Source organism: Rattus norvegicus, chromosome 19 (assembly GCF_021556685.1).
Source record: "Rattus norvegicus strain SHRSP/BbbUtx chromosome 19, alternate assembly SHRSP_T2T, whole genome shotgun sequence".
NCBI classification, from domain to species: Eukaryota; Metazoa; Chordata; class Mammalia; order Rodentia; family Muridae; genus Rattus; species Rattus norvegicus.
The window spans coordinates 55,223,935-55,242,100 of record NC_141552.1 but is presented as its reverse complement, the minus strand read 5'-3'; the positions used below and the strand labels follow the sequence as shown (position 1 = coordinate 55,242,100).

Below are 18,166 nucleotides of genomic sequence, written 5' to 3'. Positions count from 1 at the left end.
ATAGGACAACTAAGGAAATACACAGATTGCAAAATGTCGCGTGGCTCTCAAATCACCTTCACGTGGGAGCCAAAGCAACCTGCCAGTTCCTGTACGGGTCACAGGCGGTGTGCTGGGTTGGCGGAAGTTTCAGAAACAGTATGGGCTCGTCGGCTTTAGCCTTGTAGAACTGTGGAGCAAGGACATCGCTTTGTCGTGTCTGCTGGGAGCATTTGCTAAAAATGGCTTTGGAAAGAACCTGGATGTCTGAATTCTTGCAAGATTATGCTCCACCTGCCCCCTGTGGCATTTTGGGGGGAGTGGTTTCTACCGGGACAGTGCCATCTGTGCCGGTCTACACGATAAATCACTTCTGCAGGCTTCAATTTTGATTCTTGCCCACTTTGTGTCCCGTCTCCTTTAAAGAAATCTTGCCTGTGCAAGCGGTCTGCCTGACGACTTCCGCGATTGGCCTACAGACTGTGCCCTGCTGCTGTGTGGAACGTTTCCCTTTGCCTCAGTCACAGGATGTGGCTGTGTTGTCCAAGTGCCCTTCAGAGTTGCTTAGCAACATGGCACTCACTCAGGTCTCCACTTCGCAGGGGCACCAGCCCGGGAGGGGACAAAAAACACAGAGTGACAGACCACAGAGACCGTACTGAAATCAAAGGTCCCTTTCCTTCTGAACATCACCGCTTGCTAAGAGCAACTAATTTCTGAGGAAAGATTAATAAGAATTAAGAATCCTGGCCTAATGTTTCTTTAGGGCAAGAAAAGATTTCTTGGTAAAAAGCTGATAGGAGACTAGGGCTGTAGCTTAGTAGGTAGAATGTCTGTCTGTCCCACATACATAATCCTGGGTTTGATTCCCTGCACTGAGAATGCAGGCAGGGTGGTGTTCATCCCAGCACTTGGGAAGTGGAAGCGGGAAGCTCAGAAATTCAAGGCCATCCTTGGCTACACAGGAAGTTCAAAGGTAGCTTGGTCCTGTATGAGACCCTGCCCTATTTCCCTATCAAGATAAATAAATAAATAAATAAATAAATAAATAAATAAATAAATAAATAAGCCCATAACTTGCAACTACTAAATTGGACTATTTTTTTGTCACAGTTCTAACATAGTGTGTGGTAATCTTCTTCAGGACTTCAATATACACACTACAATATATACTCAATGAACATCGGTCATTCTGGTTACCCCCTGCGTTGGCTAGTTTTTGTTTTGTTTTGTTTTGCTTTCTGTCTACTTGACATAAGCTAGAGTCCTCTGAAAAGAGGGAACCTCGGTTGGGAAAATGCCTCCAACAGGTTGGCCTATACCCAAGTCTGTAAGGGCGCCATCTTGATTAATGACTGATGTGGGGTTGGCCCAGATCACCATGGGCAGTGCAGCTTCTGAGCAGGTAGACCCTGCATGGTCTAATAAAGCAGGCTGAGCAAATCACAGGGAGCAAGCCAGCAAGCAGCACTCCTCCTACGGCCTCTGTATCAGCTCCTGCCTCCAGGTTCCTGCTCTGCTGAGTTCCTGCCCTGCCTTTTCCTCAGTGATGAACTGTGATGTGGAACTGTTAGCTGAAATAAACCCTTTCCTCCCCAAGCTTTTGCTCATATTGTTTCCCCCACAACAATAGAAACCCTAACCAAAACAGTGTTTCGTTACAGCAATAGAAAGTAAACTACAAGGGAGGGATGGTTTGGGGGGAAGTTGGGGAGGGAGGAGAGCCGGGGAGGCAGGGAGGAGGGGGACAGAGGGGAGAGGGGAGAGCAGGGGAAGGGGAGGGGGGACAATGGTGCTGACTCAGCACCACTGCAGAGACTCCCTCAAGGTTTATAAGGATAACAATTTACAGAATTTCTGTGACCAGAGGTAGGTACATTTTATTCCCATGTAGCTCAATGCAACAGGCCTATGACATACTTAGAAACCGAGATACACTATATACTGTGATTGCAAACATGTAGAGATGCCTACTGTATGATTATACATGCCCACCTATATCTCTAGGCTAGAGTTTTTCCAAGAAATATATATTGACCAATGCATCCCAGAATTCTCTGACTCGGTTCTCTGGTGAAGAGAGGCTCTAAAGGTCATGCGGGTTTGCATTCACACGTGACAGCAGCACGGAGTCATACCATCACTGTCTGAAGCCTGCCATTGTGTTTTCGGTACCTGAACATCAAGTGTGTTCCGTCAGAGAAGAGTGGAAGCTCTACCTAGATGCCTGTCCAGTCAGGTGATCCCACGAACATTCATCGACTCGCCTCTGTCCGTGTGCCAGCCTCTGTTGCTGATGCAGTCATTTGTGGTAAATTAGCCCATCTCTGTAACATGTTATTTGGAGGCAAAATTGGCACTCTTCACAGGGAACTTTGGGTTTAATTAGCATCTAAAAATTTTAAACAGCCATAATTGTATACGGCCAGAAACATTACCCATGGTTAATTTGCATGTTGTTCATGTTGTCCCTATGATAAGACATTGAGCAGTCACTACTATGTGCCTCACGGTGCTGCACGCTAAACTGACGGCAAAAATCGCTCCAAGCTGATGAAAAGCGGGCATAGAGGACTTTTAGGGTCGTGGAGAAGCACGAGACAGTTTAGCATCCTATATCTCATACATGCCGCAACTCTCTGTAGGGCTGTGTCCTGCCTGAGCATTTGCAGCTTCCTCCCACAGCCGTCTAGCTTGGTTATCTCCATCCTGGGAGGCTATTAGCAAAATCGTACTTCAGAGGTTCCAGGGGCTCCTGGGTTATCCATCAGGCCAACTCCATTTCCAACAGAAAACTATCTCGTGCACTCTGGCCGGCTGACATTTTCTCCCTCCCAATCTATCAGCAGCACGAGAGTTGTAACTCGATGTACCTTGGGATTCTGTGCTTCCCCGTCCTTTGTAATGGGATTTTCACCAAATCTTTTCTGGGGCTCATTGGCTGCTTCCACTTAGAAAAAAAAAAGTGTTCTTTGTTTCCCTTTTTAGTTCTTTTACTTTTTAATCAGGAGTAAAGTGGTTATTCAAACCTTAACCCTGAGAAATTTTAAGAGTGCCCAACACCATGAGCCCTCAACTCTGTGTCAAACACAAAAAAGAAGGAAAAGAGGAAGGGAGGAAAGGAGGGAGGGAGAAAGGAAGGATAGAAGGAAGGAAGAAGAAAGAAGGAAGGAAGAAGGAAAGAAGGGAGGAAGGGAGGAGGAAGAAGAGAATTCAGCCTCTGTAGCAGGAGAAATGGGATTCAAAGGCATGCACTGTCCATACACAGAGTTGGCATTCCTTTCTTCGGTTGGCTTCAGGGCTTTGTTCTGAAGTAGGATCCAGCTCCTCGGCCCAGGCTGACCCTCAGCTCACAACCCTCCTGGCCCATCCTCACAGGTGCTCGGAGTACAGGCCTGCGCCACCGTCCTGGATAGAACTAAAACTCTAAGGGAGATATTTCATGTGTCTGTAAGTTGTAAGTTACTGATAACCACAAGAAATAATTTCTCTATAGAAATGCAGATTCTAAGAGAAAATTGGCTTCCGTCCCCCAGAATAGAGAAGCCAGGATTCTCTTTTGTGGCTTTTTAAGGTGTATTCATTTCGTATTTTACGGAGATGAGTGTTTGACTGCATATACGTATGTGTACCGCATGCGTGTCTGGTGCTCACAGAGGCCAGAAGAGGATCAGGTCCCCTGGATCTGGAGTTACAGGTGGTTGCAAGCCACCATGTGGGTACCGGGAACTGAACCTGGGTCCCCTGCTAAACCAGCTCGTGTTCTTAACACCAAGCCATCTCTCCGGGCCCTCTGTTGGGCTTTTCAAACATCTGTCAATTCCCTTACTGACCGATCAGTTAAATAAAGCCCTCATTTTATATTTCTATGGGATTTTTTTTCCTTTTAAAAATTCTCATTTACCTGCTGCTGACAAAGGGGTGATTTAACTCAGGTACGAACCAGGGAAACTACAAAACTGAGAGAAGGTCAGGACTACGTCAGCAAGAAGAGACCAGCCATGGTCTCCTCCTATAAGCATGCCATAGTTACTCTGAAGTTGAGAGGTTATCCAGTAATCTTCTTTAAATGTCATTCTCACCTTCACATTGGAGTCCGGACAGAAATGATAAAGGAGAGCTTGGTGTGGTGGCCACGGCCGCAACCCCAGAATTTAAGAGGCTGTGACCAAAGGATTCAAAGTTTAAGTCCAGGCCTTGTGGGGCCCTGTCTCAAAAACAAATAAACGGATTAAAGGCTGATGGTAGTCGTCTTGAACTTCTGTCGAAGCAGAGCATCGGAGACAAAGTTGACGTAGGAAGGAAGATTAAACTCAAGGCTGTTGTTTCAGTAAAAAAGACAAAACAATCTTACATCCAACGAAACATCGAGTGAACAGAGAGTTTTTTTTTTTAAACCTAAGTTTCGGGGTTGGGGATTTAGCTCAGTGGTAGAGCACTTGCCTAGCAAGTGCAAGGCCCTGGGTTCGGTCCCCAGCTCCAAAAAAAAAAAAAAAAGGTGCAAAAAAAACCCTAAGTTGCCAGGGTTGGGGAGATGGTGGCTTAGCCTTTAAGAGCACTCTCTGCTCTTTGAGAGAACCTGAATTTAGTTTCCTGACATCACCCATGTCTGATGACTCACAGCCACCTGTAACTCTATTTCCAGGGAATCCAGTGCCTTCGTCTGGCCACTTCAGGCACCCTCAACGTATGTGCACATACACAGAGATACGAATATGCATGTAACTTTACAATGATAAAAGTAAGTCTTTAAGAACTTGGGGTGGGGGAGGGCTGGGGAGATTACTCGGTTGGCAAAGCACAACCTGAAGGGACCCAAGGTTAATGCGATTCCATATTAAAGGAAAAGGCAAGCATGGCCACACATAGCTGTGGTCTCACTGCTGAGGGGTGGGGCAGAAATAGGAGGGGAAACTCTGGAGTGAGTTTAGTGACTGGCCAGCCTAACAGAACCAGTGAATGCCAGACCCAGTTTGAGACCTCGTCTAAAATACTAAGGCTATTAAGGAAGGTACTTAATGTTGGTCTCTGACCTGCACATACAAATGCACACATGCATGTGCACCCCTCAGCACATTATCTATCTATCTATCTATCTATCTATCTATCTATCTATCTATCTATCTCGGGTGGGGAATACCATAGTACTTAGTACCTGTACCTTACAGAAAGGGAAATAAAATATTCCCTTATCTTTCTAACAGCAGTGGTCTTACAGCTTAGGAGTAAAATTCTGGATTTAGGTTCCCACCACACAGACTCTGGGAGGTAGGGATGTTAGCTCCTTGAACAGCCCTTGGTCCTGGCTGGAGGCAGCCAGAGACTATTTACATCTCAAAGAGGCAGAGAAGGAATTTACAATTACGATTTTTCAAGTATAAATGCTCTAAGAAAAAGAAGGTCTGGGAGCCAGGAATTAGGGAGAAACCCTTACAAACCCTCACTGGAGCCCCAGGGATGGTCAGGCTGCCTTGGTCAGGCTGCCTTGGTCATTTGCATCTCCATAGCATTAAGATTTATTCTGCAGAAGACTTGACTTAGAGTTCAAAAGGTCAGGGCCGTTGGCCTCCGGTCTCAAAAGCAACAACTCAGAGTCACGGCCCCCATCTCCAGACCTTGAGCTCAGTGCATTTAAAATGTCAGTATGTGCTACTGATACTGCTCCGACTCTGCAGTGTGGAGGTCACCAGCTGACTAGCGTCCCTCAAACCCCACTCTATTTATGAAATAAAGCATTGGATGGAGTTTTACAGAGAGCTATAAAAAGACAAGCTGTATGAGACTGCTGTGGTGCCTTTCAAGAAAACAGAAACCAAGGGGCTGAGGGGACAGCTTGGTGATTAAGAGTGCTTGCTGCTCTTGCAGAGGACTGGAGTTTAGTTCCCAGCATAAGCATCAATGGTTTACCATGTGCAAGCCCATCTTCAGGGATCCGACGCCCTCTTCTGGCCACCAGAAGCACCCACACACACAAGCACATACACACAGAGAAAAGAGACATAACATACACATAAAAATAAAGAAATATTTAAAAAATAAATAAAATAAAAAGCATGAATGGAGGTTGTCTTAGTTAGGGTTTTATTGCTGTGAAGAGACACCGTGACCAAGGCAACGCTAATAAAGGTAAACATTTAATTGGGGCTGCCTTACAATGACATAGGATTAGTCCTTTATCATGGTGGGAATCGAGGTAGTGTGCAAACAAACACTGTGCCAGAGGAGCCAAGAGTTCGACATCTTGTTCTTAAGGAAGCCAAGAGGAGACTGTCTTCTGCGAGCAACCAGGAGAGGGCTCCGATTCCACACTGGGCGGAACTTGAGCATAGGAGACCTCAAAGCTCACCTCCAATGACATACTTCCTCCAACGAAGCCACACCCACTCCAACCAGGCCACACCTCCTAATAGTGCCACTTCCCTGTGGGCTAAGCATTCAAATACCAGAGTCTATGGAGAGCTGGACCTATTCAAACCACCACAGTGTACACATTGGAACAGCAGCATTTGGAAATCAGACGGAGGAAGATGAGAAGGTATCATTGGCTAGCAAGTTCCAACCTAGGCCGTGTGAGAGAAAAAGAAAGAAACAGCAATGAAATGGTGTGAGGTCTCTCAGTTTTAGATCCACCGGTACTTTCTGTGTCTGGGTTACAGTGTGTTGAAACACAAAGAGAACTAATGAGTCAATGAGGTGGCTTGGTAGTTAAAGCAGTGAAAGAGCGTACCCCAAAACAGGGAGCCGCATCTCTCGCTCCGATCGCAGGGTGGGGTGCCCCCAGGAATCACGAGGAGCCATTCTTGATGTAACAGCAAGAGGTAGCTTTATTAACGAGATCCCGGGTCTTAGCGGGATCCCGGGTCGACACGTATCTCACACAGGAGACAGAGGAATCGACCCCGAGCTTCCAAACTCGGGGGTTTATATAGGGGAGGTTAGGGGCATTCGCACGGGTGCACATGATTGGTCAATTCAAATGGTGCACAATTACTTTCGGCGTGAAATGACATCAGCAAGGAGTACGTGCTCTCTAGCAGCTCGGCAGGCAGGTACGGTGGCTCATCTCACTCAGGGGGGTGAAGGAAGGGGAGGGGGTGGCTACAGATGATCAATGTCCTTGGGGCTGATAGCTGGTTTGGCAAGTCCTATCTCTGGCTCTCCCTCAGGCACGTCCGGCCCTGCACATCGGACTCTGACAATGAGCAACCTTTATGAAACTCTAGTTCTGCACATTTGGGCTCTGACAATGAGTAACCTTTATGAAACTCTAGTTCTACAGCAGAAGGAACACAGGTCCCTCAAAAGACATTCAGGGTCAATGCTACCTTATAAGACAAAATGCATCTTTCCCGATATGATCAACTTAAGGAAAAAGACAATCCTGAATTCTCCAGGTGAGGTCAAAATGCAACCACATGTTTACTAAACAAGGGAGGCATGGAGATTTACACAAGGAAGAGACCCCGAGGTAAAGATAAGAGAGAAAAACAGGTGAAGAACCTGACCTTCCAACCAGTAGAACCGTAGCCAGAGAAGGTCAGTTGACACCAGAAGCTGGAAGAGACAATGAATTCTCCTCAGGGTCAAGTCCTGTTCCATTTTTTGAACTAGCAATGCTGATCTCTAATTTCTGACCTCCCGCACAGTAAGAGAGTATGTTTCTGTGGTGTTAAGCCACCACATTCATGTGAATTTGTGACAGCAGACACAGAAAATGTATGCAGGCATTGGTACCAAAAAGTGTTGTGCTGGGGTTGGGGATTTAGCTCAGTGGTAGAGCTCTTGCCTAGCAAGCACAAGGCCCTGGGTTGGGTCCCCAGCTCCGGGGAAAAAAAAGGAAAAAAAGAAAAAAAAGTGTTGTGCTGCTGTAACAAACAAATAAAAAAATGTGCAAGTTCTTTAGAATATAGTGAAGGACAGAGGCTGGAAGAATTTAAGGCACGTGGTACACAGAGAGCTTCAAATGGACAGATGGAAATGTTGGTATTAAAGGTGGAAAGACATGCGAAGCCAGCAGCTGGGTGCCAGGATGGTGTACTAGCGAGCACAAAGACCTGGGTTTGGTCTTCATGGGGACCACCTGGCATGGTGGGGCACGTCTACAATCCCAACACTCAAGAGGTGGACCAAAAGGATCAAAAGTTACAGGCTATGTGAGACCCTGTCTCAAAAAGGGGGCAGGCCAGGAACCTAATGGCGAAAGCTTAGTTCACCATTGAGATTGTGTACATTGCTATGTACAAAATATTGTAGAGGCAAGAACACCATGAACCATGAGTATGGATTATTTAGCTAAATATTTTTAAAGATTTATTTATTTTATCTATATGAGTACACTGTTGCGATCTTCAGGCACACCAGAATAGGGAGTCGGATCCCACTATCGAAGGTTGTGAGCCACCATGGGGTTGCTGGGAATTGAACTCAGGACCTCTGGAAGAGCAGTCAGTGCTCTCAACCACTGAGCCATCTCTCCAGCCCATTAAATAATTTTTTAAGTTTATGGTTTTTGTACTGATTTCAGTTTGTGTGCATGTTAAACAGGAGCGTGTGTCACATGTGTGCAGGTACCCATAGCGGCCAGAAGAGGGCGCCAGAGCTCCTGAAGCTGGAGTTACTGGTAGTTGGAAGCCACATGACATGGTTGCCAGGAATCGAACCCAGGTCTTCTGGGAGAGCAACGAGCACTCTTAACTGCAAAGGGGTAATGCTACAGCCTGGGACTTTTTCTTGTTGGTTACACTTAAATGATGGTGGGGAGACACGTGGCATAAAGAATCGTTATAGGAGTGGATGAGTCGGAAAAACCTCACCTTGTCTGGTTGTAAAGGATGCTGAAGTGAGCACTGGGAAAACAGGCTCTGAAAAGAAGTCCAGAAGTGGGGCTGGGGAACGTCTACTAGTGCTGAAAAAAGATCCAGTGTGAGGAGAGGGAAAGGGTGGAGGCTGCTGGATCCACGAGGTAAGCGTGGTTGTAAGTTGGTCCGGGGAGTTCTTGTGCTAAGCCGGCAATCTATGCAATGAAAGTAAGGGTAACCCCTTAGCATGAAGAATTGATGCTTCCATTAAAAAATGAGTATTTTGCAGGGGTAATTAAATGTGGGGATCCAGGGCTAGCATCTAGTTCACACGGCAGCTATGAGTTTGAGGTGATTAACAGAATATTTTAAAGTCCCAAGGCCGGAGGAGGTCATTAAGGAAGAGGCTGCAGAGAAAAAGAAGGGTGCTTGAAAACAGAGTAGAGGGGGCTGGGGATGCAGCTCTGCAAGGAAATGCTTGCCCGGCACACACAAAACCCCAGGTCTGATCCCAGCCTCGAGTAAACCAGCCGTGGGGGCAAACAGCTGTAATCCCAGGACTCAGCGGGTGGAGGCAGGAGGATCAGAAGTTCAGGGTCATTCTCAGCTACATGGTGGTTCAAGGCTGGCCTGAGGTACGTGAGACCCTGTCTCAGTAAGATAATAAGTAGTGGGAACTTCCATAATTAAAACTCTAGGAAAGGGGGAGCAGCAAAAGAGACTGAGGAAAAGTGGGGTAGATGGGAAAACCAAGAAAAGATAGCTCCCTGCCGAGTCAAGGAAAGAATTTCAAAGAGAATTTTTAAAAATGCAGGTGAAACAATGAATAACAACAGAGCAAACTCTCACACACATGTGCACATGCACACACATACATGCTCATGCAAACACATATACACACACATACACACTCACTCATATACATACTCACACACATACACACACTCACACATACACACTTACACATGCACATACATACATGCTCACACAAACACATATACACACACATACATACTCACACACATACACACACACAAACATATGCATGCACACACACACTTACACATGCAAATATATACACACATACACAATCACACACAGGTATATGCATGCACACTCACATACACACACACACTTACACAAGCATACGTATGCATACATACACAAACACACAGGCATACACATGCACACACATACATACATGCTCACACAAACATACACACACTCTCACACAGGCATGCACACGCACACACACACACTGGATTTAGCACTAAGCAGCCACAAGAGATATTGACAGGAACATCCTACAATATCATGGACAGCATCTGACATGTTGGCTTCAGAGAGGATTCAAGAGAGAACTTGAAGACAGTGTACACGAGAGATAAAATCAATTTGACTGGGAAGTTGATTGATTTCGCCTTTTAAAACTCCACAAATTGGACCAGAATGAGTTGTTTACTGGTTTAAAAGAACGAAATTTTGCTAAGAGACGGCAGACTCCTAGAGATGGGGAGGAAACGAGTAGCTGGCATGGCTGTTCAATTAGAGAGTTTGTAATTAAAGGAAGGGGGGTAGGTGGGTGGCTACTTGAGAGGTGAGGAGAATACAAATGCCAGGGCTTTGATCTCCTTAGGCTGTGAGGGAAAGTGAAGAAGGTGGTGTTGCTGGATGGTGAGAGCTGAGAGTGGTGAGGACTGGGGGTGGTGAGGGCTGGGGTGGTGAGGGCTGATGTGTGGGCTGGGGTTGGTGAGGGCTGATGTGTGAGTTGGGATGGTGAGGGCTGGGATGGTGAGGGATGGAGTAGTGAGGGCTGGGGTGGTGAGGACTGGGGGTGGTGAGGGATGGAGTAGTGAGGGTTGGGGTGGTGAGGGCTGATGTGTGAGCTGGGATGGTGAGGGCTAGGGTGGTGAGGGCTGGGTGGTGAGGGCTGGGTGGGTGATGAGGGCTGGGATGGTGAGGGCTGATGTGTGTGGGCTGGGATGGTGAGGGCTGGGTGGTGAGGACTGGGGTGATGAGGGCTGATGTGTGTGGGCGGGATGGTGAGGGCTGGGGTGGTGAGGGCTGATGTCCTTGAGAGGTTGAAAATGAGGAAACATCACCCAGATGAACATTTCCTACAGTTGGGAGTTCACCCAGTACTGCTGGCCAGAGGTTTAATGTGAGACCCTTCCTCAACAGAAGAAGAAGAAGAAGAAGAAGAAGAAGAAGAAGAAGAAGAAGAAGAAGAAGAAGAAGAAGAAGGAGGAGGAGGAGGAGGAGGAGGAGGAGGAGGAGGAGGAGGAGGAGGAGGAGGAGGAGGAGGAGGAGGAGGAGGAGGAGGAGGAGGAGGAGGAGGAGAAAGAGGAGGAGGAGGAGGAGAAAGAGGAGGAGGAGGAGGAGGAGGAGGAAGAGGAGGAGGAGGAGGAGGAGGGAGAGGAGGGAGAGGAGGGAGAGGAGGGAGAGGAGGAGGAAGAGGAGGAGGAAGAGGAGGAGGAAGAGGAGGAGGAAGAGGAGGAGGAAGAGGAGGAGGAGGAGGAGAAAAACAACAGGTGGGGAGAGACGGGTAAACAGACAAGGCTGCTTGCGTGCCTCGATCCTCAGAACTAATCCAAATGTTGGAAAGAAGAAATAGCTTCTGTTGTCCTCTGACCTACACACACACACACACACACACACACACACACACACACACACTAAGTTAATTAACTAATTAATTAATTTGGTAAACTAATTTATTTTTAAGGAGAGGTGTGGCCCCGTAGAGGAAGCACCTGCCGTAAGCATGAGGACCTGAGTTCGAATCTCCAGCATAAAAAAACCCAGAAATGGTAAGCGCCTCACTCCGAGGTTCGGGAGGCAGACAGAGGAAGACACCAGGGACTCGCCAGCAGATTGTCTAGTCAAACAGAGAACTCTACATTCCCTCCGACGTGAGAGCTTGCCTCGACATACAGACTGGAAGGCCTCCGAAACAGCTCCACAGAGGAGCACAGCCTGGTTATTTGCATTCAGTCCCTAGAAGCCACATTTAGATGGAAGGACACCACTGGTGACAGAGTTCTCCTCTGACCTCCACGTGTACACTGTGACCCCAGACCCATACACTAATAGTTTTTAAGTAATTTTTTTTAAAAATACCCCTGTGATGGTTTGCATATGCTTGGCCCAGGGAGTGGCACTATTAGAAGGTGTGACCTTGTTGGAGGAAGTGTGTCACTGTGGGGGTGGGCATGGAGACCCTCCGCCGAGCTGTCTGAGGATGCTCAGTCTGTTCCTGGCTTCCTTCAGATGCAGATGTAGAACTCTCAGCTCCTCCTGCACCGTGCCTGCCTGGATGCTGCCGTGCTCCCACCTTGATGATACTGGACTGAACCTCTGGACCTGTAAGCCAGCCCCAATTAAATGCTGTCCTTTATAAAACTTGCATTGGTCATGGTGTCTGTTCACAGCAATAAAACCCTAACTAAGACAGCCCTAGAACCAACCCTGGGACACATTGTTTATTTCCCGTGTCTATATGTCTTCTCTGAAAACACTGCATGCTACATCGTGGCGTGACTACTTTATAGGTGACAGAAGTAATTAACTACACCCAGGTTTCTGATTGCAACGCCACACATGGCGTTAGAGCTGCTTCCTTCCAAATCCTCTCCCCTTCCACCCTGCCTGCCTATATTGCTGTCGGTCAGCAGCCTCTTAAGGCCAGGAGGAACAGAATTTTTGGATGTCTTGACCCTGACCTAGTAACGAATGGCTCCACATCTCATTCTCATAAAGCTGGTAAATGAAGTCCTTCCCGATACCACATCTGATGACCCTTTAGAAGGAACAACACTGAGAGACAAAGGTGTGTGGAGTTTCTCTCCTGTATTTACTACACCACACAATGCCCACGAGGCACTAACAGTTGGTGCTGGCAGCTGCCCCCGAACTTTAGTGGGGCCTCAACCAGCCCACAGGCATCGGGCTTAGTCAGCTGTGGGAGACTGTGATGTCTGGGTTGTGTGGTTTCTGGGTGAGCTATGCCCCTGTGCCTTGCCTCTCCTCCCAGCCTCTCATATGGCAGGAGGTGCTTCGGTGTTGCTCTCCGTGGTATGATTTCAGTGACCACAGTGGCCAGGTTCACGGAATGCATATGCTGTGGCGATAGACCAGGAGCCACTTATTCAGTGGTGTGACTAAAAGCTCAACCACCAAAGGACGGGAGGAGGCTCTCCTATGTTCTCTGGATGAACAACTTTATACCTTGTGTCTGTTCAAGCCCTTTAATAGTAGGTTTAGATTTTTTTTAAAGGTTCTCAAATGCTTCAAACCCCTCCCCTCCCTCTCCCCTCCCCCCCCACCCGCTTCTAGCCCACCGTCCAAAGGAAGAGGAGAAAAGATAGGAAATAGGAGAGGAGGATGGGGACTTGGGACGGTTCCAATTTCTGCTTGTCAGGATACCAGTAGTCCAGTTCGGTAGTGTCAGACATGAATCAGCCATAGTGGCATGATCCTGCGGAAACTGCCAGGCCTCCAGCAAGAGTCAGCAGGAGCAACCAGAAGCAGCCGGGACACCAGGCAACGAAGACGTGAGATCAACAAAGCATTCCAAAGCTATCCACGCAAGCACCCAGTCACTGTCCATCGAGTCCTACTCTGACTCTCTCCAAACATCACATGTCCTCCCACAGGTCCTGCCTCAACAAAACACCACGTGAGCCTGCATCACGTGACACATCCAGAAACTTCCACTTCAGATAACTGCTAAAAGTGCCAGAATCGTAGAATGCCAACACTGGAGGGGGCTTCTTACGTTTTTATTTCTTCGATGGGGGAGCACACAAAACAAGGCTCGTTGTGAACATCAGGAGGGCAATTGGTGGGAATCATTTCCTTCCGCTATGTAGGTCTTGTAAGTAGAACTCAGGTTGTCAGGCTTAAGGGAAAGTTCTTTAATGTGCTAAGCCACCTTTCCAGTCCAGAAGTGACATTTATTCTTTAGGTCGCCATGCCAAATGGATGGGTCTATTCTCAGACTGACTGAGCAGTCCTCCGCAGTCCTCGAGTGTGTGCCACAGTTCTAGAGCATTAGCCTACTCAAGAGAAAGCCTAGGGTTAGGGAGGTGGCATGGCTAGAAAGGTGCCTGCAGCATAAGCACGAAGACCCGAGTCCAGTGCCCAGAGAGCACGTCAAAAGCTAGATTTAACCTCGTGCATCTGTAATCCCAGAGCTGGAAAGCGGTATACAGGATGACTGGGGCTTGCTGGCTAGGCTGCATGGCCAAGTGGGTAAGCTCTAGGTTCAGTAAGAGCCTGTCTCAAAAATAAATAAGTAAAGAGCTGGAGGATGATCAAGGATGGTTGACATCAACATTTAGCTTCCATACTCACATGAGCTTGCATATTCATATCAAGTGCACACATGCCAAAAAAATAAATAATAAATGAGAGAGCCCACATTATCTTCTGGAAGCCAGGGGGCACCTCCCGCTTTGAGCTAGACTCTCCTTGTCTGTAACTATGATACGCACCCATGTTAGCAGACAAGGGCGGGAGAAATGGCTCAATGGTAAACAGCACTTGATAGACTTGCAGAGGACCTGGGTTCAATTCCCAGCATCCATATGAAGGGTCACAAACTGACATGGTGGACCACAAGCCAGTGCCCTCTTCTGACGTCCAAGGGTCACTGTGTGTATGTGGTGAAAATACATACATGCAGGCAAACACACACACACACACACGCACGCACGCACACGCACACACACCAAAATATAACGATTTTTTAATCTTAAAAAATAAAAGAAAGAAAGAGAGAGAGAGAGAGAGAGAGAGATCTGGAGAGATGGCTCAGTGGTTAAGAGCACTGGCTGCTCTTCTAGAGGTCCTGAGTTCAATTCCCAGCAAGCACATGGTGGCTCACAACCCACCATGGATCTGATGCCCTCTTCCGGTACACAGATGTACAAGCATACAGAGCACTCATATATAAAATAAATAAATAAACCTTTTAAAAAAGTAAAGAAAGAGAAACAAATATCAGACATAATCAACATGAATTCAAACAGCTCCTGGGCATTGAGAAACAGCTCTCATCTATTTCGTGTCTCAGTAGCTGAGTATTTACCCTTTAAATAAATTTGCTTTGGGGATCATTGTGTTCTAATCAGCCACAGATAAAATGCCTTCCATAAGAAGTCTAAGAAAGCGCTCAGTGCGGTGGCACACACCTTTAATCCCAGCACTTGGGAGGAAGAAGCAGATGGATCCCTGTGGGTTCCAGTCTAGCCTGGTCTACATAGAGAATTCCAGGACAGTGAAGGCACCACACTGAGACCTAGTCCCAAAACCCTTACAATAAAGTAAGAGGAGAAGGGGATAGAGGATGAAGATTGATTCTTTCCAATACAACAAAGAAAGAAAAAAGAAATCCTAGAAGCAAAATGCTGGACGAGGTTTGATAATTTAACTTCAGGTGGTCATTTTCTGTGAGTGAAAAAAAAAAAAACACGTAACTTAGCGGGAGCTAGTAAGTAACTACTTTAAATTAAATTATTTGTGAAAATTAAGATGAGCTCTGGTTTCTTTTAAATCAAAGGGAATTCACTGTGGCAAATGAGATATGAGAAAAGCGAAATGAACATTACTCAGAACATAGTTAATGTGCCCAAGTTCCTGGGCTACCTGCTTGTGACAGGGGGGAGCAAAGTCCTATCAAATGAGAGCAGCAAATTACATGCTAATAGGTTTGCATATGATGATAGAGAAACTGTAATACAGATTTTCTTTTGAATTTTCCAATTTGTACTATTTTCCTTTAATAACTTTTGCTTCAATGAGTGTATATTGATCTGCACTCCATGTTGCTTTTCCCTAAATGCTCCATTTGTACATCGGTGGGGGTGGCGGGAGGATACTCTGTGAAGAGTAATCCAAATTCTCATCAAACTACCTTGTCTTCTGTCGGCATGCCCTTCTGTGGTTCAAAATGACTCCCAGAATTTTTTTTTTTTGTGCTATGAATATTCAGGAATTGGCTTGCTTCTCCTTCGTATTTGATCTTTATTTCTGCCTTGAGTCATTTCACAGTTAATTAATTTCTCTACCTTCTAAATAAGAAGACAAAATAATGAGGGCCATTGTAGTGGTGTGGAAGGGAAAACAGACAATGAGGCTGGTGTTCTGAATCGCAATGACATTCAGACCTTCCCGGTTCCCCACGTTACCTTCGGCCCTCCTGACGGTGTGAGAGACCTTTGACCGGCTCAGAGCCAACTAGGCCATGCCTGACCAGATATGTCTCAATAACACCATCGATTCCCACATGGTGCCAAGAGTCCTGCTTCCCCGATCCAAGAATCTTAGATCTGTTTGCTGACCGTTTCCTTCCTGCCCTCCCGGTTGATCTCTTTTTAAAATGTCTTCATGGGAATGCGAGAGAGATGGCTCAGAGGCCGAGAGCTCTTAAAGCTCTTAAAGAAGATCCAAGAGTTTAGGTTCCCAGAACTCACCTTGCAACCACCCATAATTCAAACTCCAGGGAATCTGATGCTTGCTGTTTTATTTTCCCAATTGTGCAGCTGATTGAACCTGTTTGTGCACCTTCGCCAGCAGCTGGGGCGTCTCCGCCCTTTGTGCTTCCGGTGTAAACTACTTGGGCTCTGTGCTTTGAACCCAGCATGATGAGTCCTTTCCTAAGTAGCTCCCAAGGGGTGGCCCTGGCCACCGACCCTCGAATCTCCAGTCTCTCGGAGACCACAAGCTATAGTTGGGAACTTCCTTACAAGGTTTGTCGTAAGTAGCTTTGTCAAACAGGACGAGGTTGTTCGGCTTGTCCCAAACTTTGCCTTCGGACCACTTCTCTTTTTTTGGCCTCGCCACCAGATTTATTTACTGGGTCTTTGTCCCTTTTGGCCGACTTTCTGGCATTTTTCTTCTTGTTGTCATCTTTGGGCGGCATGGTGAAGCTCGGAGAGTAGTGTGGGCCACTACAGCCTCACGAAGATGTTGGGGGGAAAGGGCTTGCTGTTTTTTAATAATCAAACATTGCCATCGATTATAGGAATAGCCTCAAAATTGTGTTAGACTACTCAATAGTAAGTTTCTTCTCAGCAAGGTCCATAGAATATACAATAAGGGCCAGTGAGATAGAACAGTGGCCAAAGGTACCTACGGCCAAAGCTGATGGCCTGAATTCAATCCTACACTCTAGAAGGAGTGAGCCAACTCCTGTAAGCTGGCCTCTGACTTCCACACATGCATTGGTGACCGAGCACGTGCACACACACACACACACACACACACACACACACACACACTAAAGACATAAATGTAAATTTAAAAGACAAACATTAAAACTAAGTGAAAAACAGAAAACCAAAAGAATTAGCTGAGCACTGCTATTTTAACTGACAATTCAAATACAGTGAGGTCACTTTGCCTTAGTGACTGCTACATCCCCAGTACCTGCCAAAGTAATTTTTCACAGTGGGTTCCTCGTCTCTAAGATTATTTTATTACCTTCTGTCTGTGTGCACGTACACATGCACGCAGGTGCCAGAGGATGACAGAGATGATGCTAGATCCCCTGGACATAGAGTTACAGTAGGTAAGGCTGAGCCGTTCAGCATGGGTGCTGGGGACCAAGCTGAGGCCTTCCGGAAGAGCAGCAACCAAGTGCTCTTGATTCGTGAGCTCTCTCTTCAACCCTGTAGTGGGTTTCTATATACGTAAGCTGAATAAACGAGTGGCTAAGCCTAGGCTCTCACTCCCCCATTCAAAGCAACAAAAGTAAGAGTAAATGTCAACTATGGGAGAAGAGTGTCCCCCAGTAGTGAAGTGCTGCCTCTACATCCTACAGAAGCTAAGAAAGAAGAACCATATGAAGACATCGAAGAAGGCAGGAATGGCCCCCAGGCCTGTAATTCCAACCCTTGCAAAGTAGAGGTAGGAAGATCAGGAGTCCAAGATCAACCTGGAATACATAGTAAGTTTGAGGCCAACGTAGGCTAAGGCAGATCTTGTCTCAAGAAAACAGCAAATAAAAGATAAGTTGGAGCGGGTCATAACGGTGCATGCCTTTAATCTCAGCGGCCGGGAGGCAGAGGCAGGTGGATCGCCATTCATCTGAGACCAGCCTGGTCTACATAGTGAGTTTCGGGACAGCCAGGGCTATGCAGAGGAACCCTGACTCAGAAAGAAAGAAAGAAAGAAAGAAAGAAAGAAAGAAAGAAAGAAAGAAAGAAAGAAAGAAAGAAAGAAAGAAAGAAAGGAAGGAAGGAAGGAAGAAAGAAAGAAAGAAAGAAAGAAAGAAAGAAAGAAGACAGACAGAGAGAGAGACAGAGACAGAGACACAGAAAGACAGAGAGACAGAAAGAGAAAGAAAGGAAGGAAGGAAGGAAAGAAGGAAGGAAGGAAGGAAGGAA

General features: G+C 46.7%; 1 pseudogene; it reads right to left on the bottom strand.

Annotated features, from left to right (window-relative positions):
* Window positions 1-58: 58 nt before the first annotated feature.
* On the bottom strand, window positions 59-16,701 carry LOC147999464 (small ribosomal subunit protein eS25 pseudogene; annotated as a pseudogene).
* Between the last annotated feature and the right edge of the window lie 1,465 nt (window positions 16,702-18,166).